The sequence below is a fragment of the Anabrus simplex genome, chromosome 3 (assembly GCF_040414725.1).
Source record: "Anabrus simplex isolate iqAnaSimp1 chromosome 3, ASM4041472v1, whole genome shotgun sequence".
NCBI classification, from domain to species: Eukaryota; Metazoa; Arthropoda; class Insecta; order Orthoptera; family Tettigoniidae; genus Anabrus; species Anabrus simplex.
Window position 1 is genome coordinate 206,534,699 of NC_090267.1, and position 27,797 is coordinate 206,562,495.

A 27,797-nucleotide genomic window follows, 5' to 3' on the forward strand; every position below is an offset into this window, starting at 1 on the left:
GTTTTTTTCTAAATCCTTTCTTACTTCATTGACCCAGCTTGCCGTTGATTTCTTACTCCACAAATATCTGAAAATCTTACTGGTTAATCTACTATCTTGCATTCGATATAAATGTCCAAAAAACATAAGTCTCCTTTTCCTCATTACATCTGATATATTTTCTATTTTTTGATATATTTCAGCATTACTTCGTAATTTCCAACCTTCTGCTGTGTTTTGTGGGCCTAATATTATTATTTTTTTTTTTTTTTTTTTTGCAAAAGAGACAAAGTCTCTCGTAGAACATTAGCATTTCCTGAGGCTCCAAGTAGCCTGTCCAGTGGCCTCCACTATATGCACTAGCCATGTGTCTTGGTGTTTTGGTAGGTATGCTAGTTACCATCTGATGAGCCCAAATTGGCACACTGGAACAAAACACTGGCAACCAAGAATGAGTTAGCTGAAAAATTTATCATTTCCAGTAACAGACGAATTAAATACTGTTATGTGCCAGCCCCGTTGTAGCCCCTTTTGGTACTTCCAGGAAGTGGGCTAGTGACTCAGATGACCTGGGATCTCCCAGTCAGCATGTAGAGTGGGACCAGCCTTTCATCTGTCAGTCATTAATAATTGCCCTAGAGGAGTGTGACATGCTTCGGCAGCTGGCACAATTCCTATCCTCACCGCTAGATGGGGGCTTCATTCATTCCATTCCTGACCCGATCGAATGACTGGAAGCAGGCTGTGGATTTTCAGTGATGATGTTGATGTGATGATTCTGAAATTGGGCTGATGACAGTGAGAAATGAAATGAACATAATGATGACAAGGATGGTAACAACTTTGTGTAATAAGCACTGCTAACTTCATTACTAGCTAATTTATTATATTTTAAATTTTTCGTAGTACCTAAAATCATGAGTCTGATCTGATGGAGAAAATTTTGCTTGTTGCAGCTGAAATCTAGTTTCATATTGTTCACTGCCATTCTCTTATACTTCTTGCATATTCTGTGAAGTGGTGAGTTATTGTGACTGACTGTTTTCACATCTTCATAATAGAGCGTAAATGCAATTCGTATTTTCATGTGAGGGACATTAAATTTTAATAATGAAAGAAAATGCAAATTATCGAGTAAGCCTATGTTATTTACAACTTTGTACATAAATATCGTGTTGCATAAATCTCTACGTGATTTCAGAGATATAACAGTAGTGTATTCAAATCTAGAGCATATTAAATTATTATAGAGTGTAGTAATTGTTGTTATTCCATTATATGGTTTTACATTACGCTTAACAAATTCTACCATTTTATAAGCGCTGTTAGCTGTTCTTTCAATATGATTTTGGAATGTTAACTTGGTATTGAATAATATGTATTCGATGACATGTCAACTGTTCTTAAAGTTCTCAAAGTAAGTGAGAGTTACCAGCACTTTGGTTGTTGAGAAAGAAAGGTTTACACACTCAGAAATGTTGAATTTTAGTTTGTTCTTAATGCTCCATTCGCAGATGTTATCTATATGACACTGTAGAAGATGGCAATCCTCTATTGTTGAAATACACCTGTATAATTTCAGATCATCTGGATAAAACGTTTAGAATGTCTTGCACAATTTGGAGATCATTAACAGAGATTAACAACGGATGGTCCCAGATTCAAACCTTGTGGAATTCATAGTTTATTACTTTCATTTCCGTGTTGATGAATGACTTTTTGTATAGGAATTGTTCAGTGGATGTTCCGCCAATCAACGCTCCATACATAATTTATACAAATTTAATAAATATGTACCAGTTTCGATTCAATTGGAACCATCCTCAGCTCATACAGTACATAAATTAAGAAGAAATTAGATTAAACACACATTACAAACAAATAAGCATAAGAATACACTTGAAGTAACAAATGTTGTGTCGTATAAAATGTTAAGTTTAAAATAGCTTCCTTGAAGTGAAAACTGTTTTAATAAAACTTCATACAATTTATTAAGGCAAAGTATTGTCTAGAAATGTTACACAGTGCTTATTAGCAAATCTTTTTGTGTTTCTATGGGGGAGCGTCATGATGTTGGTGATCCTGTGAGGATGTACGGTGAATACATAAATCTTTTTAATTTGACACACTTAATTTGCTGTCGAACTGTCCAGTGTTAAAACACAATCTAATTTAACACATTAAAAACACTGTTAATAAATTTACAAAATGCCCTTGTTGAGATCATTTGAGTGGACATTTGGAGCTAATGTCTGGCTTTGAAAGGTTATAGGAGTTGAAATTTCCCAGTTGACACTTGTTTAGGACAACGCAACAACATATTGAGGAACTGGGGGAACATCTTTACTTACTCGTTTGTCAACTGTTAAGATGGAAAGGAGCAGCTTATGTGTAGATATTAGTAGTCGTATGATGGTACGGTCATGGTTGTATGGGTCGTTGAGAATGTGAAAGAATGAATAGTCTGTAGAGAAGAAAAAAGAAGAAAAAAGAAGTTGTAAAGACTGGAATGTGGCTTGTCTGTAACTTGATGGATGATTGAGAGTGCTTACTCCCTTGCTCCTTGCCCTCATGATCATTCCACTAGGTAAGTTAGAATTGCACTGATTGTCTGTGTTTGTGTGAAGCTTGTTGCTGGATGACCCCAGTAGACCGGCTTGAGAAGGGGATGGTAACTTGTTTTGGACTGGCTGCGATGCAGTAGATGTGTGAGAGGACGGGGGAGTAATACGTTAATGCACCGTCCTCCCTAAATAAATCTTGAGGATCAGGGGGCAGATAACCTCATAAAGGATATTTATCATCTTGATGGATTCGTTCAGATTATGACTGAAATTTTAGGTCCTTATTTATACTGGAAAAATTGTGATTGGATTCAGGCATATATAGTCTCATGGCAAAATACCTATTATGTTTTACCACATTAATATACTCAGTGTATCTAGTATTAAGCTCCTCCCTGTCTGCTTGCCTTGTGGTATGATGATATAGTTTGCTTGATCGTACCTGGATTCTGCATTCCCAAGACTAGAAGGAAGCCATATCTGTCCATTCAACATTAGTCGCAGCCAGGTCACCATCCGTCCAAGTGTATTATTTCTTCAAAGCAATATTATGATTGAGTTGTATTTTCTTCATGTCACTGATCAGTGCGTTACTTTCCAATACTTCTTGTCAATTTCCTGTTCATTCGCTTTCCTGTTATCTTCAGTACATCTGAACAAAGCTGAGATCCGGGAAGATTGTTCATATTCATCATACCTTCATCTCCAGAATCTTCATCGGTGATGTCTTCACATGAATTGTCAGGCGGTAGCATGGCGACAGACTTCTCACTTTTACTAAAATTGTCATCATCTTCCTCCAATGCTCTCGCTATTTCATAAAAGTCATGAACCTGAAAACAAATGCGCAGGTTGTCATAGACCCATATTTGCCCATTTTCCATAGACGTATCTGGTTCAGTAAAAAATGTTATCCATTTTACTGATGTGCGTGTTCTAAGTGGTCCAAATAAATAACCGCCAAAATGCCCGGCACTGTGGAAGACCATTGTTAGGCCATTTTGCTGGTATATGGCCTTGTTAAAGATAAAATAGTTGTTATTAAATGTGTATTTAACCAAACTAATGAACTCTTCTATTTCCATCCTGCTTAGTTTGTTGTGCTCCTGTAAGTTGGTGTGTATGTTGGATATTGTGTCATCCAAGGAAATATTAGTATATATATTCTTGATGTCAAAAGATGCTGATGAGTGGTAGGGTTGAATTACAAGGCTTTTAGTGTTATTACAGAATTCTATTATATTTCCTATGGTGGTCTTTGCTTTGGAGGACATAGTACATCTTCAGGAATTTTTGAATGAATTGGGCTATAGGTAGGACATGGTCAGATTGATTATTGGTCTTATGGGGATGCTATCTTTATGAATTTTGGGAAGTGCCCTTGCTGTTGGAAGCTTGGGGTTCATATTTATCAGTTTGCTGGAATCTTGTTCATTGAGTACAACAGAAATGTTTTTAAGTAACTGTTTCAGATTTTTCTGTATTTTCTGGGTGGGATCTGTCTTAATGATTTTGTAATTCCCTTCATGAAAAAGGTTTAGTCTTATTAATGTAATCTTCCATATTCATAATGATTGCAGTATTGCCTTTGTCCGCTCGTGTGACTATGATATTGTTAGTTTTTATTTTCTGTCTCAGCTGATGGATTTGGTGGTGGTGGTGGTGGTGGTGGTGGTGGTGGTGGTGGTGGTGGTGGTGGTGGTGGTTATTGTTTGGTTTATTGCTCAGAGCAATCAGTGACACATAGTACATGAAAATATGTTCCAAATTAAATAAATTGCAACTCACAAGTAGCCTTCTGTTGGAATAATGCAAATGAGCCTGAAGGGAAAAAAAGTATCAGCTATGAAAAATATGATATTGGAGAATGATAAACCTTCTGAAATCCCCCCAGCATGCTTATTTTTAAGTAAAATCAGAATAACTTGTTGCTTAGTATCTATTTAATTATGCTATATTTCTGGGATTATTTAGATAGGGTAAGAAGGCCTTCTCTTTACACACATGTCTGGTTTTTTCCTAGGATTCTTGAACAGGGCATGACAAGTGTTGGACTGTATTTCCTATTCCTGTTGATAATGTAGATCAAACATTCAGCTAAGTTCATCTGAGTATTCTTTGAGACATATAGGCCTAGAAAAATATCCTATCCCTGATTGAAGCTCAAAGCCTGTATCTTTAATACTGTTAATCAAAGCTCATTTTCTGATCTTTTGAAAGCCAAAGTTTTTTAAAAGCAATGAAACCAAATTCAATCTAAATTGGTTATTAATACTGTTAATCAAAGCTCATTTTCTGATCTTTTGAAAGCCAAAGTTTTTTTAAAAACAATGAAACCAAGTTCAATCTAAATTGGTTATGTGTAGTGTAGGGAATAATCTTCATAGTTTGCTGCTTGTAGATCATGTATGAATGTATCATTACTTTTCTTAATGCTTGTGTAAGATATTGATTGTAAAAATGGTTGTTAGGTGGTTTCTTTTTTCCTTTGTGTAGTGATTTTATTTAATGGTAATGGTATGAAGTGGATATCATGTGTGATACATTTGGATAGATCCTAACTTAGTTCTCTCATTTTCCTCTCTCTGTTATAAACAATGTATTCCTTGTGTGATATCCAGAGCATGCCCCAGTTTTATTAATAATTTTTCAGAGTTTTCCAAATTATTGATTTAAAAAATATATATATTTTAAATGAAAGAAGAATGCTCCCTTTCTTCAGAGGAAGATTTGATCCCCTGCATAGGATAATAGGGGATTGAATACAGTGCTTGCAGCTTCGAGAAGATCTTTAAGATTCCTATATGATTGTGAGCCACGGTTTCATTCATTCATTCATTTCATCTGTTAGCCATTGTCTGGGTGGGATTAAACCTTAGCTTTGAGGTGCAAGATGTAATATATACTACGGGAGCTGACAAAAGAATTTAGCTCACATTCATTTTAAAAAGCAAATATGTTTGTTTTTCTTCTTTCTGAAAAAGAAACCGCCGAAGGAAATGGGAAACCACCTAGACCAAAAAAATAAGAAAACAGAGTTTTGACATACACTTTCCTTCTCTGTTGACAGACAAATATGGCGTATGGAAGAGGAAAGGATGATGAAACCGTTGGCCGCACAGCCATGTTGGAATCACATCATGGTTGGGATTTGACGCCCCTGAGTGGGGAGGGACAAGTGGCAAGATACACAACTCATACTCCTCATCAAGGCTATATGCATATACACAATACATTGAAACATTATTTAGTCACTCAAAAAGTTGAGCTACCTAAGCTACCAATGCCTGTTAAGGGTACATTTTCATCTCATCTTCAGTCTGTACTCCCCTGTTCACCTCAACATCATCTTCAACAACAGCAGCCACAGGAACAAAACCCTCATGAACAGCATCACCACCATGGACGGTCAAATGCAGCTAAGCAGCCTACTCTCAGGATACAAAAAGCTTCGTCTCCTGGCTCATCATTGGCTGAAGCTGGTTCCACTTCACGCTTAGCTGTTCAGAATCAAAAAGCTTACAGTGCTAAGTCCGTTGCTAATACATCGCCTCTGCCACGGCAGGAGATCTCTGTTATCCAGCCAGCCCCGGCAAAAGGCCCTACAAGCAGTACACCTACTAGTGCATCTGGTCAAAGGAAGGTTGGGCGTTTTAGGCCAGGGTGGTTGGAGACTTACGTTTGGCTTCAGTACGATGAGAGAATGAACATTATGTTCTGTAAGTACTGTCGAAAGTGGAGTGGAGCTGTACCTGATATTCGTACTTCATTTGCTGAGGGTAACAGCAATTTTAGGCTTGAGATTGTAAATCATCATGACAAATGTAAAGCACATCGCCTCTGTATGGAGAAAGAGGAGGGTTCTATTGTAAAAACAGAGTCTAATCAATGAATAAAAGAAGTAGAAAAGTCTTCATCTCAAGTATGAAAGAGAAGAAAGGAACATGCCTTTCCTTTTCTGTACATTCGTTCTTTTCTTTCCCCTAGCTGCATTATAAGCATATTCACATTTGATTGCAAATTCATGGCCACTTTTTTATGACTAGGTTGAAATTAGATAGTTTCAGAATTTGAAGATAACAAGAGTCATTCTATATTATTATATTGAGTTGATCATTATGTGTTAATAATTTTGAAAGCCCTTTTGATAGTAATATTGTGTTGTTTGATAAACTACTAAATAGAATTGAATGGAAGCTAGCCAGGTAAATTAAAGCTGATAAAATGCTGTGGTACTTGAAAATGTTAAAATCTAAATTTGCTGTCACTGAAGAAATTATCTTGACTAATTTGACTGTATATTTAATGCTTGTAATAGTGTTGATTCATTTTCATTATTGTTCACATTCTTGTCTTAAATGTCTAGTCAAATTGCTACTATGTTATTTGTTAGCAAGAAATCTCCTTACTAACATTTTTTAAGGTTTAAGTCTACGGATAATATGTTCGAGTGAGTTCTGGACAAATTCAGTTAGAAGCTCAGGGATGACTTAACAAGTCTCATGGCAAGATCACTAAACAATAATCGTACATCTTCTGGTCTTTTATCTCCGTTACAATGTCTGTTTAGTTAATTTTTTGTTTTATTCATAATGTATACAGTATTTTCCCAGGCAAATAGACTTAAGAATTTAGTTGTAGTGAAATCCCATTATCTTAAAACAGAAAAAGAAAATTAACTTCATTGATACATCAACTTAATCTCATTTTCAGTTACTTTCTAATGTCTTTTTGTAGAAGAAATAAATTCAGGCATGTATCATGTTATTTTTATGATTTAATTTCTTACAGATGGTTTGTAAAAGTCTGTAAAGTGCAAAAAAATTTGTTACAAATTATCACGGAAATTAAGGTATTAGTAATTAATATTTCTTCACGGGATCAGATATGAAGTGAGATGAATCTTCATAGCAATTGTTTACGACCCGATGCCCTTCCTGACGTCAGCCTCATTAGAGGAGTTACTGAGATGATAAGAATAATGGTGTGTGGTCTCTGGAGAGGCGTGGTGCAGGTCCTTCGTGTTGATGCCGTATAGGCGAGCCGCGCTTGAGAGGATACAAGATAGGAAACTTAAAAGGGTCCACCTTTTGTAGACTCCACATATTCTTGGATTTCTTTTCTAAGTATGATGGCCACTCCATTTTTTGCTTAACGAGATGAAATGAATGATGCGAGGAGCCTGGTGGCGGCACATAGTTTACTCCTCTCAAATAGCACTAAGGGGTCTGCTTAAGGCTTTATGTGCCAATCTGATGGACAACTCACTATCAGCAGCATTGTATGCCCTCCATATGAACAACGCGGAGATGTTTGGAATTGAATCCAGGCTTTTTGGCTTACAATGTAGTTATTAGGGCATCTCCGAAAACTGTAAAAGTAGTTTAGTGGGACGTAAAGCCAATAACATTATTATTCTAGTTATTAGAAATTGTATATCACCACCTTCCCTACCCAACCAACATTCTCATGGTAAATTTTTTTTCCACCATTGGGACTTGGACTGTCTAACCACGATGTCAGACCCTACAGATTTGACACCTTAACGGTCATGGCCGCCAGGTAATATAATTGAAGGGTAGGAATTGACTTAGGTAGGGATTTCTTCTCCATATAGTTCGTGCTTCTTATTTTGAAACAAGTCATTGAAACTGACCAATTTAGTGACTCTATTGTGAAGACGTGAAATTAGGGGTTAGAAGATTTATATACAACAGTGGCCTACATCAAGATTGCGACAGTAAATGTCCTGACACTGACGGGAAAGACAGAAAAACTGGTTGACTTCATGAAAGAAAAAGATATAGCCATACTTGGACTGTGTGAAACCAAGAAGAGGGGTATGGCAGAGATTCCTCTGAAAGAAGGATACAGGCTGTATTACAGCGGAGGACCTGAAGCAAAAAATGGAGTGGCCATCATACTTAGAAAAGAAATCCAAGAATATATGGAGTCTACAAAATGCGTCAGCGATAGGATGATGGTGATGAGACGCCAGTTTAAAAATGGCATGAAAGATCTATTCCAGTTGTATGCCCCACAAACTGGTTGCATAGATGAACATCTAGAGGACTTTTTAGAGGAAGTGGAGAGACAGATAGAAGATAAAGAAGTGCTATTGATGGGAGATCTAAATGCACAAGTTGGAATGGAAAGACAAGGAAAGGAAGATGTCGTAGAGCCCTTTGGATATGGATATGTAAATCCAGAATGCAAGTTGTTGGTGGATTTTTGCAGTGGATTTTTGCATGAGGAACCAAATGATTGTTGGAAACACCTGGCTTAGGAAGAAGAACAGTCAGAAGATTAGAAGGTATGGTTGGGGAGACAGACAAACAAAGACCATCATTGATTATAATCATTGAGGAAGAACCTTTTAGATGTTACAACCATGCCTGAAAAAGCCTTTGGTAGAGATCATAGAGTTATGATAGGAAAACTGAAAGTGGGAAAGATTGAAAACCCCCCATTAAGAAGAGAAAAAAGAATTAAAGTATGGAAGTTGAAGGAGAAAAGCATACAAGAAGAATTTCAAAGGGAAATAATACCCTTGGTACCCAGGACGGAGATGGGGAATGTTGAAGATGAATGGAAAAGATTTAAGGAAGCACTGGTTGGATGTGCAGAAAAGGTATGTGGTAGAACATCAGGAAATGTGAAAGACAAAAAGGGTAAAGAGTAAAGTGAAGGAAAGGAAATTGGCATGGAAAACAGGGAAAACATCTAAGACTGAAGAAAGTAGAAGAAAATATGTGGAGGCAAAGAATTTGGCCAAGAAAGTAGTGCAGGAAGAGGGAAAGTTGGGCCTTATTTACACAGAAATTGAGAGATGATATGCAGGGCAGCAAGAAATTATTGTATGGTATCTTAAGAAACAAAAAGAGAGATCAAGTAAACACCAGATTTGTGAAGGATGAAGACCGCATAATATTAACAAAACCAGAAGACGTAAGAAATAGATGGAGAGAGTATTTTCAGAAGTTGCTGAACATGAAATAATGACAAGTCATTCAATGGACCACCAGGAAAGGCAATTAATTGATGTAGAAATGGATAAAGAAATGACCATGAATGAAATTGAAATGGCAGTAAGAATAGTAATGGATGACATAATGAAAACAACATATGGAGGAAGAGAAAAGAAATGTTATTTGCAGATGATATTGTGACTTGCGGTGAAGACGATGTGAAGGTTCAAGAATGGATTAAATTTCCGTGGAGATGATAAAGGCAGTTGGAGCTATAGGCCTGCAGTGGACATATTGAGTTCTCAGGATTGTCTGGGAGAATAAGGAGGTCCCTGAAGATTGAAAAAAAAAGGAATAATCATCCCAATTTTCAAGAAAGGCGATAAAGTATTGAAGAACTAGAGGGGAATTACTCTGATATCCCATGTTGCTAATATAATGGAGAGGATACTGGAAAGTAGGATAAGGTTGAGGATTGAAAATCAGATACAGGAAAATTAGTTTGGTTTCAGGAGTGGCCTGTCAACAATAGACCCATTTTTATTGAGACAACTAATGGAAAAGCAATGGGGATATGGTGATGACATTCATTGACATTGAAAAGGCATATGACATTGTCCCCAGGACTAAAGTTTGGAACAGTCTGGTGCAAAAAGGAATTGGACAAGGATTAATAAAAATGATCATGGCAATGTACAAGGAATGTTTTAGTTGCATGCAAACACAAGTTGGCAGGACAAGTTGGTTCAAAATCACTAGTGGGCTGAGACAGGGAAGTGTTCTATCACCAATCCTGTTTACAATAGTAATGGACATCATGAAAACAACAAAAGCAGCATATGGAGGAAGAGAAATGAATATGTTGTTATTTGCAGATGATATTTTGATTTGGGGAGAAGACGACATGAAGGTTCAAGAACAGTTGGATGTGGTGAATGGGAAGATCAAAGAATGTAGATTGAAAATAAGTGTAGAAAAAAGTAAAACTCTTGTTATGACTAGAGGGAGAAGGAAGGGAAAGGTCAGATTAGACTTACAGACAAGCCCCTGGAAATAGTGGAGACATTCAAATACCTGGGGAGTGAATTAATGGAGAATGCTCGACTGGATGCTGAAATTAGTAAGAGGATTCAAGCTGGAAGCTATTTCTATCATAGTGTAAGACACATGTTATGAGACAAAGATGTGCCATTGAAAGCAAAGGAAACTATGTACAAGATGTATTACGTACCCATAAAAACTTACAGAGCAGAAACTTGGACAGTGACAAAGAAGGATGAGGGTCGAACACAGGCACAATAATAATAATTAAATTAATGTCATAGTGGTCCACCTTTGCAATACTATAATACCGGTATGCATTATTATTGAATTCCATTACTAAACTGGGGACTACTTTTTGCCTTGGCTGGCCATCTTCAGCCTTAATGTAATACATCTAATAACTAAACAAATGTACACACACAAAATTGACATAAAATCAAATTTACAAACACACAATTGACCTTAAAATCTGAGAGGAACTATGTGTAAAATTTGAAAAATAAATTAGGCTCTAAATTCTTAGCATCTGGAGTATGCTCATCATCCAGACTCTTTCCAGCATTAATATTCATAGAATTGTTAGTTCCATCACTGCTAATCATTACAATTTCAATTGCAAAACAGGAACTGGTAAATATTGATTCTGTAGTCAGATTGTCAATCACCAAATCTAATTGAGTGGTGTTAGCAGTATGCAAGCCACTGGACGCCACTGTAAATTGCTACTGGGCAATCATTTCTATGATCTAGGTTCGACTGAAGATGACGCCAAACAGCATTGAAACTTGTATCGAATAAATAAAATAGCATAAGAAAATTAAATGATACTTTGTCAATATATGAATTTTTCATCTAAACAGTGTTATGTGGCTGAAGATGTTACTAATATACAAAACATGTACCACTTTTAACCAATAAGTTGCCTTAAGCAACTGATGTTTTGACAAGGTGGAAAATAAAAAGAACTTAGTTGTGAATCTGTTAAAGTGCGATATGGACCATAAATCTTGATTTATAAATTTGATATATGATATTTGACGGACCATAAAGTCAATTTTATGTAACAGAGCTCACTGACGTGCATTGGCCCGTGAACATCGGCATTGGACCATGGAACAATGGCAGCGTGTGATTCGCGGTTCTAGTTGTATTGAGCTGATGGGTGCGTGAGAGTATGGCATATGCCCCATGAAGCTATGGATCCTGCGTGTAAACAAGGTTGTGTCCAGGTGGGAGGTGGCTCAGTTCTGGTCTGGGCAGTGTTCTCATGGTCACAGTTAGGCCCCATTGTCCGGCTGCAGGGAGCGCTGACAGGTGTATGTTATGTGGACATTCTTTCAGGCCATCTGCATCCTTTTCTGGGCCTAGAGTAACTTGATGGAGCTGCCATCTTTCAACAGGACAATGCACCATGTCACTGCTCTGTGGTGGCACGCAGGTGGTTGGAAGAGATCTCCAGTGAAGTTACAACCATAGATAGGCCCTCCAGATCCTCTGATCTACCAATCGAGCATTTATGGGATGTTGTCGATGCTGGTGTATGCTCCATGAACCTCACACCAAATGCACAAGAGCAGCAGTTGTAGGTAGCAGTGCAAGATGCGTGGGTTCAGATCCTTCCAGAACGAATCCAACACTTTGTAAAATTGATGCCTCACTGTATTGCTGCTGTTTTGAAGGCTCGCAGAGGAGCAACTCGTTATTAACATCACATTCAGTGTCTTCCCATGACTTTTGGCCACTTAGTGTACATACATACATACAGTACATATACACATACATCTTCATTATAGACTATTATGCCTTTCAGCATTCAGTCTGCAAGCCTCTGTGAATTTACTATCTGCTGCCACGATCCTCTGTTTGTAATTAGTTCTGTGGCCTCGCTTAGTTCTATACCTCTCATTTTTAATCTTTAGAAATCAAGTCTAACAATCGTCGTCTTGGTCTCCCTCTACTTCTCATACCCTCCATAACAGAGTCCATTATTCTCCTAGGTCGGCTGTTCTCCTCCATTCACCTCACATGACCCCACTATTGAAGCCAGTTTGTGCGTACAGTTTCATCCATCGAGTTCATTTCTAACATCCTTTATCTCCTCATTCCGAGTACCCTCTTGCCATTGTTCCCACATATTTGCAATCATTTTTGCTACTTTCATGTCTGTTACTTCTAAATTATAAATAAGATATCTGGAATCCACCCAGCTTTCACTCCCATAAAGCAGAGTTGGTCTAAAAACGGACTGAAGTAAAGATAGTTTAGTCCGAGTGCTGACTTCCTTCTTACAGAAAACTGTTTATTGCAACTGCGAACTCACTGCATTAGCTTTACTGCACCTTGATTCAGTCTATCTATTCTACTTCCTATTTTCAAGTGCCAGGATATTAGACTGCAGGCTTTCGGCACAGTCTGCCATTAAGACAAAGACATCAGCGTAGGCTTGACTGCTTACTACATTTTCACCTAACTGAATCCCTCCCTGCCTCTTAATACAGTTCAGCAGTTGATCCATGTAAACTGTGAACTACAAAAGTGAAAGATGAGAGCATTGTCTAACCCCTGTAAGTACCTTGAACCAAGACTTGATTCTTCCATCGATTCTCACTGCAGCCCAATTGTCAACATGAATGCCTTTGATTTGAATAATCTATTCTTAATCCCATAGTCCCCCAGTATGGTGAACATCTTTTCCCTCAGTACTCTGTCATAAGCCTTCTTTCTCTAGATCTGTGAAACATAAACATAACGGTCTATTCTTATCATATCATTTTTCAGTTATCTGGTGCATACTGAACATATTATCCTGTCCGCCCCTGTGTGGTCTGAAACTGGACTTGTTTTCATTCAACTTCCTCTCAATCACTGATTGCACCCTCCCTTCACATGATGCCAGCGAACATCTTGCGTGGTATACTGATTAATGAGATACCTCGATAGTTGTTGCAATCCTTCCTGTTCCCTCACTTCTAGATAGGTGCAATTACTGCTTTTGTCTAATCAGCAGGTACCTTCCTAACACTCCATGCTAATCTTATGACTCTATGAAGCTATTTCATCCCTGCCTTCCCATTATATTTCACCATTTCAGGTCTAATTTCATCTATTCCTGCTGCTTTATGACAGTGGAGTTTATTTACCATCCTTCCCTCTTCCTCGAGCATAATTTCACCAACATTGTTGTCATTCTCCCCATGAGCTGGATTGTTCGCTGCATCACCCGGAAGATTTCCTTTTACATTAAGATGATTTTCAAAATATTCCTTCCACCTGTCCAGTGATTACTTGAAATCTATTATCAGTTCACCTGATTTACCAAAACAATATTCATTTTCTTTTTCCCCTCTTCCCTTCCTAAGACTCTTTATCACTGCCCAGAAAGGTTTTCCTAGTATTTGACCTAGCCTTTCTAGATTATTACCAAAATCTTCCCACAACTTCTTCTTGAATTAAATAACTCTTTGTTTTGCTCTGTTTCTTTCATTTTGCTTGTTTGGAGGCATTCCCTTGCTGTTTCTACTACAGCATCCTTGACTGCCACCCATTCTTTTTCTGTATCTCGAACCTGCTTACTGTCCATTGTTGCAGACTTTTCATTAATCTTATCCATGTATTTCTGTCTAATTTTCTTGTCCTGGAGATTTTGTACCCTTATTCATCTGCAGACAGATTTCACTTTCTCTATCCTAGTCCTAGAGATAATTAGTTCTCTACAAATGAGATAGTGATCTGTATCATTGAAACATCCCCATAAAACCTGCACATTCCTAATAGATTTCCTGAATTCAAAGTTGGTTAAGATATAGTTTATTATGGATCTGGTGCTCCTACCTTCCTGTGTGTAACGGTGAATAGCCTTATGCTTGAAGAACGTAATTGTAACTGCTAATCCCATACTAGCACAGAAGTCCAGCAAACGCTTCTCATCGCTGATAGCTTCCATATCTTCCTCACATTTACCAATTACCTTTTGTATCCTTCAGTTCTATTTCCAACTCTCACATTGAAGTTGCCCTTTAGCACTATCCTATCCTTGCTGTTGACCCTGACTATGATGTCACTCAGTGCTTCATAAAAACCTGTCAACTTCATTCTCAGATCAAAAATTAGATGTAGGGCTTTTCAGGCGTTTGCTCTATTAACCAGCATTTCGTCTTAGGTCTTACACTAGACTCTTCAGAGTGGGATGTGTCAGACCCTACCCACTGATGCTGGGGTGTATGCAGGTGAACTTATCAGAAGCCTTTTATTAGGCACAGTCTGATAACTGCATACGGGAGATAAGACTCCACAATGGAATTAATGCCCGCCTAGCAATTCCAAATGGAAATTCTAAGTTCCCATGGAGGGAAGACGAAATGCTGGTTAATAGAACAAACGCCTGAAAAGCCATACATCTAATTTTTGATCTGATTTTGATATGCTCTATTGGTGGAAAACTATCTAATTCCCTCCATGGGAACTTAGAATTTCCATTTGGAATTGCTAGGCGGGCATTAATTCCATTGTGGAGTCTTATCTCCCGTATGCAGTTATCAGACTGTGCCTAATAAAAGGCTTCTGATAAGTTCACCTGCATACACCCCAGCATCAGTGGGTAGGGTCTGACACATTCCACTCTGAAGAGTCTAGTGTGTCAGACCTAAGACGAAATGCTGGTTAATAGAGCAAATGCCTGAAAAGCCATACATCTAATTTTTGATCTGATTTTGATATGCTCTATTGGTGGAAAACTATCTAATTCCCTCCATGGGAACTTAGAATTTCCAACTTCATCCTCGTCTGAACCTCCAACTTGAATCAAGTGAGACAGTTCTCGTCCTAACCTCCATCTGCCAAATCTATCCAGATCATTCGCTCATTTACGTGCTTAACAGAAACGATAATTCCTAAAGAACAGTCCTACCCCGCACTGCCCTTGCCCTTTAAACACCCGTCAAGCAAACTTTAATCTCCTTAGTGGTGTGACTAGCAGTGATTTTACACTCACAGGTTAAACTGTGATTGCTATTTTGAAGTAGCAGTGATTTTTAACTGTGATTAACTGTGATTCAGCCAACGCCACCTAGGATACAAGGCCACTCGAAATATGACCGTCGTCACTCTGCGGCCTACAGGAGTACCGAGGAGTAAGATGTCGTGCAGCATTCAGTACACGGGCGAACTCGCGCTAACGCTGAAAACAAATACTCATTTTCAGAATCATATTTTAAACAGTTATATACATTACCTTTTTTCAAAAAGTACGCCACCGTACGAATCAACAAGGACTATTTTATTTATAATTGCTAGTTGATGTGCCCGTGATTCCCTACGGGATTTTCAGAAAGACTGAATTTGTGGTTTTCCTAACAGAAGTCAACATAGGTCATTACAAAATAGTCAGTAGGAATGTAGCGATTAAAGGCAACATTATCATATAAAATACTCGATCAAATTAAAAACTGCAGATTTTCTCACTTTTAACGAACAGTACTAAGGTGCCGATCTAACAGTCCAAAGTTCCAGAGCTGGAATGACCAGGCCGTAGACATCCGTGAAGATTCTCTACCAACTTTCCGTTAAATATGCACACTGCTCATTCGAGTCAGTGCCTCAAAGTAGGGATTGAACAGCTCGAATGCTATGATGAACCAGTGTGTTATGTACCAGTAGCATCAGAAAATTTATGAACCAGAGGAATAGCATGCTAAAGAAGAAAGTTAAATAACTCCCCAGCTACGTCCCGCCAATATTCAGGTACCGTAGGCTGTTACACTCGGTATGACCGGGCGAGTTGGCCGTGTGGTTAGGAGTGCGCAGTTGTGAGTTTGCATCCGGGAGATAGTGGATTCGAACTCTACTATCGGCAGCCCTGAAGATGGTATTCCGCGGTTTCCCATTTTCACACCAGACGAATGCTGGGGCTGTACCTTAATTAAGGCCAAGAACGCTTCCTTCACACTCCTAGCTCTTTCATATCCCATCGTCGCCGTAAGACCTCTCTGTTTCGTTGCGACGTAAAACAAATTTTTTAAAAAAAAATACTTGGTACGCAGTAGCAATCCTAACTATCGGAGATGGGTGGCAACAGAAGACACAAAGCACGTCACAACAAACGATGTTCTATGTAATGTTATTGTTGATCAATTTTATGAGCTTTCTATATTGTAGCCCTTCACATTTAGTTGGTTTTTTCCACTCTGCTATAGCCTATTAGGGCGGCTTATAAAATTATTTATAGCGTAGACTGTAGTTCCTTATTCTCCGACTTTACATACCGATTTTCATTAAATTCTGTTTACCTATTTTTCTCGTGACTCGGCGCTGATATGGACTTAGTAACAAAAATCCAAATACATGAATATATCTGTGATCATAACCGGTACGGTAACAATATACAAAACATACATGATCGGAAATTTAACACTATGTAACTTTAGTTATGCAGTATTTATCGATACGACCACTATTAACATAAATATTTGAGAATTAAATTGTAGGCCTTCCCCTAAACTACCATTTCACTCAGCGTGAGTAAAATTAGTTATGGCCTCGATTATAGCAATATATTCCCCGATTTTGCATACCGATTCTCATTAAGACAGGACCACTAATAAATATTTGAGAATTGAATTTTAGGCCTTTCCCTAAACTACCATTATTCTCAGCATGAATACAATTATTTATAGCCTAGATTATAATGACTTATTCCCCGACTTACCGATTTCCATTAAGATACGACCACTAATAACATAAATATATGAGAATTAAATGTTAGGCCTTTCCGCAAACTACCATTTCACTCAGCGTGAATAAAATGATTTATGGCCTAGATTGTAGCTACTTATTCCCCGACTTTGCATACCGATTTTCATTAAATTCTCTTCAGCGGTTTTCTCGTGATGCGTGTATATACATGCAACTGCGACTTTGGTGTGGATCACAGTTAGACCTTTGAGTGTGATGCTGTAATACAGACAGACATTACGGAAAATTAAAAAGTGCATTTCCTTGTTACTGTGGACATGACTGATACAGAAATACCATCCTTTTTAAATTCTGAGCAATGTACAGAAAAAACTCTTATAGATTTGAAGGTTAACCAATTGTCTTTTATCAAAATCATTGGTATAATTATATTGGAATTATAGAGCTACTCATTAAGGAAGAAAATCAGGGAGTGAGGAGGAGAAAATGACTTCTTCTTCTTCTTCTTCTGGCACTTTTCCCACACCTGTGGGATTGTGGGTGCGAACTGCGTCGCACATGTGGATTTTGCCCTGTTTTACGACCGGATGCCCTTCCTGACGCAACTCTATATGGAAAGATGTAATTTGCGTGTTTCTGTGGTGGTTGGTAGTGTAGCGTGTTTTGTGAAAATGAAGAGGAATGTGTTGGGACAAACACAAACACCCAGTCCCCGAGCTAGAATAATTTTTGTTGCTATTTGCTTTACGTCGCACCGACACAGATAGGTCTTATGGCGACGATGGGACAGGAAAGGCTTAGGAGTGGGAAGGAAACGGCCGTGGCCTTAATTGAGGTACAGTCCCAGCATTTTCCTGGTGTGAAAATGGGAAACCACGGAAAACCATCTTCAGGGCTACCGACAGTGGGGTTCGAACCCACTATCTCACAGCTACAAGAAGAATTAATATGACGCGATTAAAATCCTCGACCGGCTGGGAATCGAACCCGGGGCCCCTCTGAACCGAAGGCCTCAACGCTGACCACTCAGCCAAGGAGTCAGACAGGAGGAGGAAAAAATTATTCTGATAAAATGCCCAAAACTCACTCAGTGTTCGCCTGCTGCTACTTCTCTTGTTAGCAATACCACTAATTTTAGTACCGAATACTTATACTACTGTACAATAGTGTAAAAACAAAAAACAGTAGGCAAAACATTATGCCTACGTCATAAATCACTGATCAAAATACTTAGTCAACTCAACTGCTACCATCACAATTTTTCACTTTTAGACCTACAACCACAAGCCACAACCCAATAAAATGAATTATATAATGAGAAGACTAAAATAAATCACAGGTTGGGAGGTTATAAATCCCACAACACGACAATAGCTCCTTTCAAAAATGGGCAAGATGGCTTTCACGGCCGCAGATTCTAATTACTTTCCCTTCCTGTGATCGTATGACAATGTCGACAATAAATGTTTACAATCACAGCGCAGCCGCAACTGCGACTGTGGTGTGGGTCACAGTTAGACTTGGACTTGTGAGTGTGATGCTGTGATTACTGATTAGATTAGTTGCTACTGCTTTCTTAACGGCTAGTCTGTTAACTGCTACTGGCTGCTACTATTGGCCTTGCTGCGCATTTCACGCTGGTTGATCAGGTGTAGTGTTGCCAGATGTACGGTTTTGCCCGGAACAATACGGTTTTCCCTCATTTTGTTCCATGTACGGTGTACCCTTTAAACCGTACGCCCAATGTTCCGTTTTTTTAAATATCGCGGTTTAAACAATAGTATAGTATCGAAAAAGTGCGCGGTTATGATCAAAATATTCTGTATTCTGACCAATGATCAGTCATCACAGTTGAGAACAGCGTCTTTGTCAGTGTGCTAGCGGTACTAGTGGGCATATACTGAAAGGTTATTTTGGGTATTTTCAGTAATGGCAATAAAATGGAGAGATGACAGAAACAGATGCTCAGTAGAGTTAATAAAAATGAAATTCTTGTGTACTTCAACTATGATGAGAATTGTGCGGAATTTCCCAAGAATTTTTTGTTGAATAAAAAACTGTTACAAACTGCATCTTCAGATGACTCGTACTTGTGAAATGTTCATTTCAATGTAAAGACTAACGCATTATTAGTTTGTAATACATTAAGTACCTACATATTTCACGCTGACGCTGTTATATTATTACCGGTACCGGCATTTATTTGTTAATATAACCCTGGTCTCTTCTCTTAATCATGGTTATGGTGCCTTCATTTAACGCTATATGGCAAGGAAATGGAAGTGTTCCTTATTTGCTATCTGGAATCGAGCGAGTGTTCCTTATTTGTCATCCGGAAATCTGGCAACCCTAATCACGTGTGGGTCACAGTTAGACTTGGACTTGTGAGTGTGATGCTGTGATTACTGATTTAGATTAGTTGCTACTGCTTTCTTAACTGCTAGTCTGTTAACTGCTATTGGCTGCTACTATTGGCCTTGCTGCGCGTTTCACGCTGGTTGATCACGTTAGTTTATCGATTTCTCGCAGCGCAGCGCTGCCGGTACTTGATTAGGTTATCTGCTACTGCTTTCTTAACTGCTACTGACTGCTGTTATTGGCGTTGCTGTGCGTTTTACGTCGGTTGATCACGTTAGTTTAAGGATTTCTCGCAGCGCAGCGCTGCCGCCTGCGAAACATCACAATCGCAGTTAAGACCTGCTAGTGTGGCCAACCCGCTACCAGGTTGAACTGTGATTTCACACTAGCAGTGATTTAGTAGCAGGTTTGCAAATCACTTCCCATCACTAAATCTCCTATCTCTTCCTCGTTATCTCCCCTTACCCAAATATCGTTAACTCCTAACACATCCAGATGTATCCTATTTGATGACTCAGCCACTTAACTTTTTTTTCATAAGCCCCATTAATATTGATAACTTTCCATCAAATTCCATTTCGTTCTCCAAGTTGTTTCCAAGGAGTCTCTTGCCTACCAAATGGGAGTGGGACTCCTTTACTGCCATACATTCGAGGCTTGCGTAAAACGTTCTGAGTGTGCTCTGTGAAAATTCTGTGAAACAGGAAGCTACCCTTACTCTCACAGTTCCAGTGAGGATCTCTCCTCTAATGGGTTATCGGTGGATTGTATAGTCCTAGCCGCCTGGGCATAAGGAGGGCCGTGACACAAAATATGTCCGAGATACCCACTCCCTTTCCATAGCAAGTGGTATCCCGACTCTCAGGACCACTTACTAAGCCACTCTGCTGTTGCCCAGTGTTCACGAACCAGGACATGACTACAGTAACCCGCATGACGAACTGGTACACTATTGTAACATTGTTCTTGCAGTTTTGTTTCACAACCAAATTCACATAGACTGTGGTACAATAAATCCCCCTTTCTGTTTAGTTTTAAGAAATGTCTTTATTTCTTTAATGTCGTCCGGAATTTGAAGATAGATTTTCTCTCTATGGGTAACATCAAAAAGACACTGAAAATGAGTCTCTCTTGGAGCATTGAATTTCTGAGAATACTTTTCACACATTTAAGTTTTGAGAAACTCGTTCTGCCTATGATTAAGTCATTGGAATTGTGATGGCAGTTGTCAGAAATCACACATGGCTTTGAAATGTTTCTGTCAAGTTATTGTCAAGTTTGATTGAGGACAATGTTATGGTATCCAAAATGTGTCTGGAATTCATATTGAACCTAAGAACAAGCTGACTGCTTGACAACAGGAGCACTTTTATATGCTCGATTGGAACAGTGATCTGCATGCAAACTTAAGCCCTGCCAACAATGTTTTATTCCTGTTACCTGATCGTAGAAATAATACAATTTGGGGTGTCGACCTACGAAGATCTTTTGCCCGTACTTTGTACCATATGTTATGAACTTGCGTGTATTTGGAAATGGCGGAAGTGTAAAGGGTTGAACGTGAGGAAAGGAACATTAAGGATGACACAAACACCCAGTCCCCTCGCCAGGGATATTAATAATTTACAATTAAAAACCCCTGACCCGACCGGAAATCGAACCCGGGGCCACCGAGTGACAGGCGGACGCGTTGCCCCCTACACCGCGGGGCCGGACTTCTTTTTTCTTAATTTTATTAATATTTTATAAAAAACTGTCCCTGAAGACAAAATTTTACTGATCTAAAGTTAGAAACATACACATTCTCTCCCTCTAGTCATAATTTCCTGTTTGTTGGGTGGTAATTTACTAAAGGTTTGTGTATAATTCTTGTTTTGCTAGTTGGTTAATGTCGTACTAACACATTGACTAACACATTGGCCACCTAAGGATGGGAAAGGGGCGGTAGCAGCTGTGGTCTTAGTTAACGTACACCTCCAGCATTTGCCTGGTGTAAAAACGGGAAACTACAGAAAACCATCTTCAGAGCTGCCGACAGTGGGATTCGAACCCACCATCTCCCAAATACAAGCTCACAGCTACACGACCCTAACTCCACGGTCAACTCGCTCTGTGTGTATATATATATATGTATGTATCGCATTTACTTGCGCGTAGTACCACTATGTTAGGTACAGTTAGCGACAGTGTGTGAATCAGGATGTGGGTCCTACAGTACCTGTGCTTCGTACCCCTATATGAGCAACACCATGGTTCTGCCTTATCTATTCTCAGTTCCCACTATGTGAGGAATACAACAGGATAGTAAGAGTCCCTGTGGTTAGTCCACTTTATGTCAGGAGCTCCATAGGTTTACGTTGTCTTTATAGGTTTGCATTGCCTGTAAATAGCGCCGCAATGTGCGAAACACCATAGGTCTCTGTTACATGTGCGCATTACACTACCTGTGAATAGTACCATAATGTGTGGAATACCGCGAGTCTACGCTACTTTTGATTAGTACCGTAACATGGCAAATAGCATGGTTCTACTTTCCTAGCAATAAATACCATTATGAGGGGCTGATGATCTGGATTTTGGACCCGTTTTGACTATAAGCATAATCGATTCAGCATCGTGCTATAGAAGCAGTCCCTTGGTCAGTAATACTATTGTTTTGTGCCAGCTTCTGTGCATGTGAGGAACTGTGGGTCGGGTCCACTGAACATTTTAAATTCATATCTATCCATCCATTCATTCTTCATCCTCACGCTTTGAATTCTGGTCACTGGAGGATTTTGGACTTTTAACCTGTCATCTCATTTTGTATCATTAGGGGCCGATGACCTCGATATTAGGCCCCTTTAAACAACAAACATCAGTCATCAAAGTTCTTCCCTTCCTCGTAACCTATACTGTCCATCCACAATCTTTGGACCCATTATTTTACGAAGGATCATTCTTTTGAATTTCTCAGCTTCTCTCGTTCCCACTTTCCCTGTCATTTGGAGGCATTCACTAGCATACAGACATTCCGTTTTAATCACTGTATTGTAGTGCCTCAGTTTAGCTCACCTGGAGGTGGTTTTCTTCTTGTATACAGGATATGTCCTACGAAAAGCTGCAGCCACCTTCTCCCGTCTGGTGTTGTTTGCTTCTCTTTCATTAGTTTTCAATTGCACTATTTCACCCAGGTACTTAAGGCTATCAACTCTTTCTATTTTAGCGTGTTCTGTCTTTAGGTACCGAGGGGCTATTTTGGTGTTCGTTATATATTTAGTTTTTTCAAAAGAAATCTGTAGTCATGCTTTTTCTGCTTGTAGTTATAGTACATTCAGCTGTTCGATTGCTGTGTCAGTATTCCTAGATAACAGCGCGAGGTCATCAGCAAAGGCAAGGCAATTAATCATGATACCACCTCTTGATCCTCCAATGTATACTTGGTTAAGTAGTCCTTTTCTGTTCACTTCTTTTTCCCATTCCCCAATAATCTTTTCCAACACACATTTGAAAAGAATTGATGACAGTCCATCACCCTGTCTGAGTCCTGTTTTAATTTCAAAATGCTTGGAGTTCTCTCCCATGAACTTTCGAATGTCCCAGTTAAAGTCTGCTTAATAATTGCCATTGTTTTGGCGCCTATTCCAAATTCCACAAATAATTTGAATAGCACTTCCCTGTCGACTGAATCATACGCCTTCTTGAAGTCTACAAAAACCACTACCAGATCCTTTGAGAGATGATTTTCTAGTACACGTTTCAGATTCCAGATTTGATCAACGCATGATCTTCCCTCCCTAAATCCTGCTTGATACTCGCCTAGTTGGTGATCCACTTGTTCCAGAAGGTGTGATAGAAATGCTGCGATAGTTGTTAGGATTCGCTCTATCAACTTTTTTGTGTAGAGGATGAATGACAGCATTTTTCCAGTCTTAAGGGATAATCTTCATTTCCCAGATCTTTTCCATTTCTTGCCTTAAAATTGTGATTGCGATTTCTCCACCACTTTTCAGCATGTCTGCTGTGACATAGTCTTCCCCTGTAGCTTTGTTGTTCTTTAAGTCTGTAATTATTTCACAGAGTTCTTTTTTTGTCAGGGGATATTGAGTTTTCATGCTGTTGTTTTGAATCCTCTTTTGGCCATTTATTTTTAGGTTTTTCACAGTTCAATAATTTCTCAAAATAAGTAGCTAATATCTCACAATTTTCATTGTTATTCACAGCCAATTTTCCATCTTCCGTTCGAAATCCCATGGTAGATGGTTGATATCCATTTATGTCTTCTTTAAAGGTCCTAGTATTGTTCTGATTAAAGTCAGTGTCAATACTTTGGATTTCTTCAGATTTTTGATTCCTTTTGGCTTGCCAGAAGGTCTTTGCTGTTTGTTTGCGTACCTCTTTGTATGTCTCAAATTTATCTTCAGTTTTATCTGCATACAGTGCTTTATAGGCTGCAGCTCTCCTATCAGTTGTTACATCAGTCTGTCTGTCGTCCACCATCGGTGTCTGTGAGTTCGTTGCAATGGTGCAATATCCTTAGCTATATTTGCCATATTCTCTCAAATATCCTCGCAAGTCTCCATTTTCTTCTCCCGCATACGTCTTTGAAAGACTTTGTTTTCTTGAAGTTTTTCATGGTTTACTTTTATTGACACAGGGCCGTTCTGCCATCTGCTGGTAAAGTGGCTGGCAGCTGCCCGGGAGCTAAACTACCTGGGGGTGTAAATCGGCTGGTACTTTGGCTTACATGCAACTACCTCCTCACAAGCGCTAGGTAGCTACCCGAAGCTAGATACCGATATACGAAGTTGGCTGGACTGATTTTCAGCAACTTCTCGCTTTCGAGTGTGGTGCTATCTATCGTCAGATATATGAAACTCATTTCGATTGTCTTATTTTCCTGTGTGCTTGCATCTGCTGATTATCAACAAAAAGCCTAATAAGGGTAGTCTTAAGAGTTATGGACAACGATTTACGTCAAGCTTTCGTGATTTTAATCTTTGAGCTTCAATATCAAAACCTAATTGGGATTAAAATCTCGAGATTACATTTTCTTACGCCAGGTATAACCTGTAAGGCTTTTCAGGCGTTCGCTCCATTAACCAGCATTTCGTCTTAGATCTGACACTAGACTCATCAGAGTGGGGTGTGTTAGACCCTACCCATTGATGCTGGGGTGTATGCAGGTGAAGTTTTCAGAAGCCCATTATAAGAGGCACAGTCTGATAACTGCATACGGAAGATAAATCTCCACAATGGAATTATTGCCTGGCTAGCAATTCTGAATGGAAAATTCCCTTCTTGGGAACTTTGAATTTTCCATTAGGTATAACCTGTGGCAGCTTTTTAAAAAAGTATTCTCGTCGTAGACTGGTCAAGTCGCTCACTCCGTAATAGAAGGTACGAAGGTTTTTATTGTATTTCTAATTTACATTAAAAAATTTATTTTCGTTCCCTGCCGTTGTTCTTAACTCTCTTTTACACGCCTCCATATGCGTATATAGACACACATCTTCCTTACGGACTTATTGCCTTTGAACATTCTATCTGCAGGCTTCTGTGAATTGATTATCTCCACGATCCTCTATTTGCAAATAGCTCTGTGACCTCGTTTAGTTCCACTTGCTTTCATTTATTGATAATGCATTTCATTCTAATATTTAACTTTGTGAATATAAAGTTGGAAGGTACTGTTAAAGAACTAATCGGGGTAAATATCCATTCATAGGAAGAGGAATTCGGGAATGGGAATCTGCTACCTGAGCGACAGTCCTATATGCTATTAATCATAACATCACTTTCTATGAGTAGCACACATATAAAGCAATTTCCTAGTAGACATAATATTGTGATTAAACATTTCGTTGAAATATATTAACAAAAGAACGTATGAAAAGAGGCATACAGGTTAACACAACGCTAATAACAGAAATAAAAAAGATTCGTCGTAGTAAAGACTCGAACCTGCAGACCTCGTATTGTGAAGCGAGCGTGTTAGCCATTACGCTACGAGAATGCTTGCATTAATTAGGATATGTAGGTCTACTATAAATTATACTTTGCATCTGAAAACTCAAAAAGTAGAAAATTAAAACCCATTTGAAATGATTTCCAAATAGATTTTGATTTTATATACTTTTAAAGTTTCCTTCCGAAAGCTAGACGTATAAACTGTGTTCCCTACGCTACTAATGCGAGAGACTGGAGTAACCGTTGCAACTCAAGGGAAGCATTAATGTTCAAAATCCTGCAATACAATGTCGATCACTGTTACAGTATTATGCTTTTTTCAGTATACTAAGCTAATTTAAGTTGTATGTCACCAGAAATACAGCTAATAATGTTCAACTCGCAAAACTTGCCCGGCAGGTAAAGGCTTATCGGGCCCTCGAAGTGGCCGATAAATTATATGCCGGGTAACTACGATTTATGCTGCTGATAGCGCTACCTGGGAGTGGTAGAACGGAAACATCCTTTTACGCGGAGGGCAAGTCATGCGCTACTTTACCAGTAGGTAATAGAACCGGCCCATATTCGGAGAAAGTCTCTTCTTGTTTAATGGTAACGGCTTGATGTTTATGCTGGTCAAAAAGTGATCAGAGTCAAGAGTGGCTCCTTTCCGTACTACCACATTCATAATTTCTTTAGTGTTTCTCCTCGAAATTGCAACATGGTCCAGTTGATATTCACCTAGGTCTTTCCGTGGAGCGCACACATTTTCTTTTTCCTTGGCAGTCTTTTGAAGTACATGGGCATTCATTTAAAATCAAAAGTGTCGCATAAGTCAATAAGTCTTTTCCCATTCGTATTTGTTCCGGTGTGAGCGGGATAACCACCTGCAATTTTTCGGAACTGACGTTCTTTCCCAACCTGCGCGTTGAAATCACTCATCAGAATTTTGGCATGATTGTTTGGTGTCTGTAGCAGTTCATTCTCCAATTGATCCCAGAATATTTTCAAATTATCAGGATTTTTTTCTGTTGTCTTCATTAATGGGGGCGTGTGCATTGAATAATGTGTATCTCCCTGTTTGCACGTTTCAGTGTTAAAATGGAGAGTCTATCAGACGGAGAAGAGAAGTCCATTACGAAGTCAATAACTCGTCTGTTTACACAAAATGCTGTGCCAAGTTGTTGCAGATTTCTTCCAATTTTCTGTCCAGGTTTACCCTTAAAGATTCTGTAATTTTCTGAATCAAACGTATTAATATCAGTAAAACTTGTCTCTTGCACTGCTAGTATTAGGATATTCTGATTTTTCATTTCATCCAAAGTCTGTTTTAATTTCCCCAAGTGGAGTCTGTATGTTGATAGTTCCAAAACACTGATGTTTCTTTGTCCATAGATTTCGTTTTAGGTTAGTCGTGTTTGTCGGTAGTACATCGTCAGTCTGGCTACAAGATGGCTCCGACTCCATCTTACATATTGGTACATGCTCCCCAGAATCCAGACAGTTTTTTCCATTGCTGGGAATTACCTGGGATAGTTTTTCTTAAAACTGTTTCCATCATGCATAGTGTTACCTCATGTTAATGCTTGGTAGGACTCGGTATATAATTCATTGATGATGATGAGTGTTGTTTAAAGGGGCCTAACATCGAAGGTCATCGGCCCATGTATATAATTCATTACCAGCCAAATTAATTATTAGGAAACCTTTGCTCTCTCTCTCATGTTCTAACTACATAAGTATGTGGCGACATAATGCAAATCCATGTTGACTGTTCTCCTCCAGGATTCCATATCCTGAACATGATGGGTCGCATCCTATAGGCTTTCTCTGGTCAGGTTCTTCAGTTGGCCTGCCCATCTCTATGGTATACGTCGTCTGGGTCTCCGTCAGCTTTTGCCTTGATCAGTTTTTCCATTACCTCTGATCTCCTGCCAGTGTGTCCAAAGATCTCGTTGACAGTCTCGTTTTCATGCTGTGTTGTCACAGGATCAACTCATTGTGGTGTACCAATCAATCAATCAATACTGATCTGCATTTAGGGCAGTCGCCCAGGTGGCAGATTCCCTATCTGTTGCTTTCCTAGCCTTTTCCGAAATGATTTCAAAGAAATTGGAAATTTATTGAACATCTCCCTTGGTAAGTTATTCCAATCCCTAACTCCCCTTCGTATAAATGAATATTTGCCCCAGTTTGTTCTCTTGAATTCCAACTTTATCTTCATATTGTGATCTTTCCTACTTTTATAAACGCCATTCAAATCTAT

At 38.9% G+C, this 27,797-nt stretch overlaps 1 protein-coding gene across 11 annotated transcripts in view; it reads left to right on the forward strand.

Moving 5' to 3' along the window:
- Positions 1–27,797, forward strand: part of LOC136866151 (protein tramtrack, beta isoform) — a 625,536-nt gene that overhangs the window by 174,406 nt on the left and 423,333 nt on the right. The window lies entirely within an intron of this gene.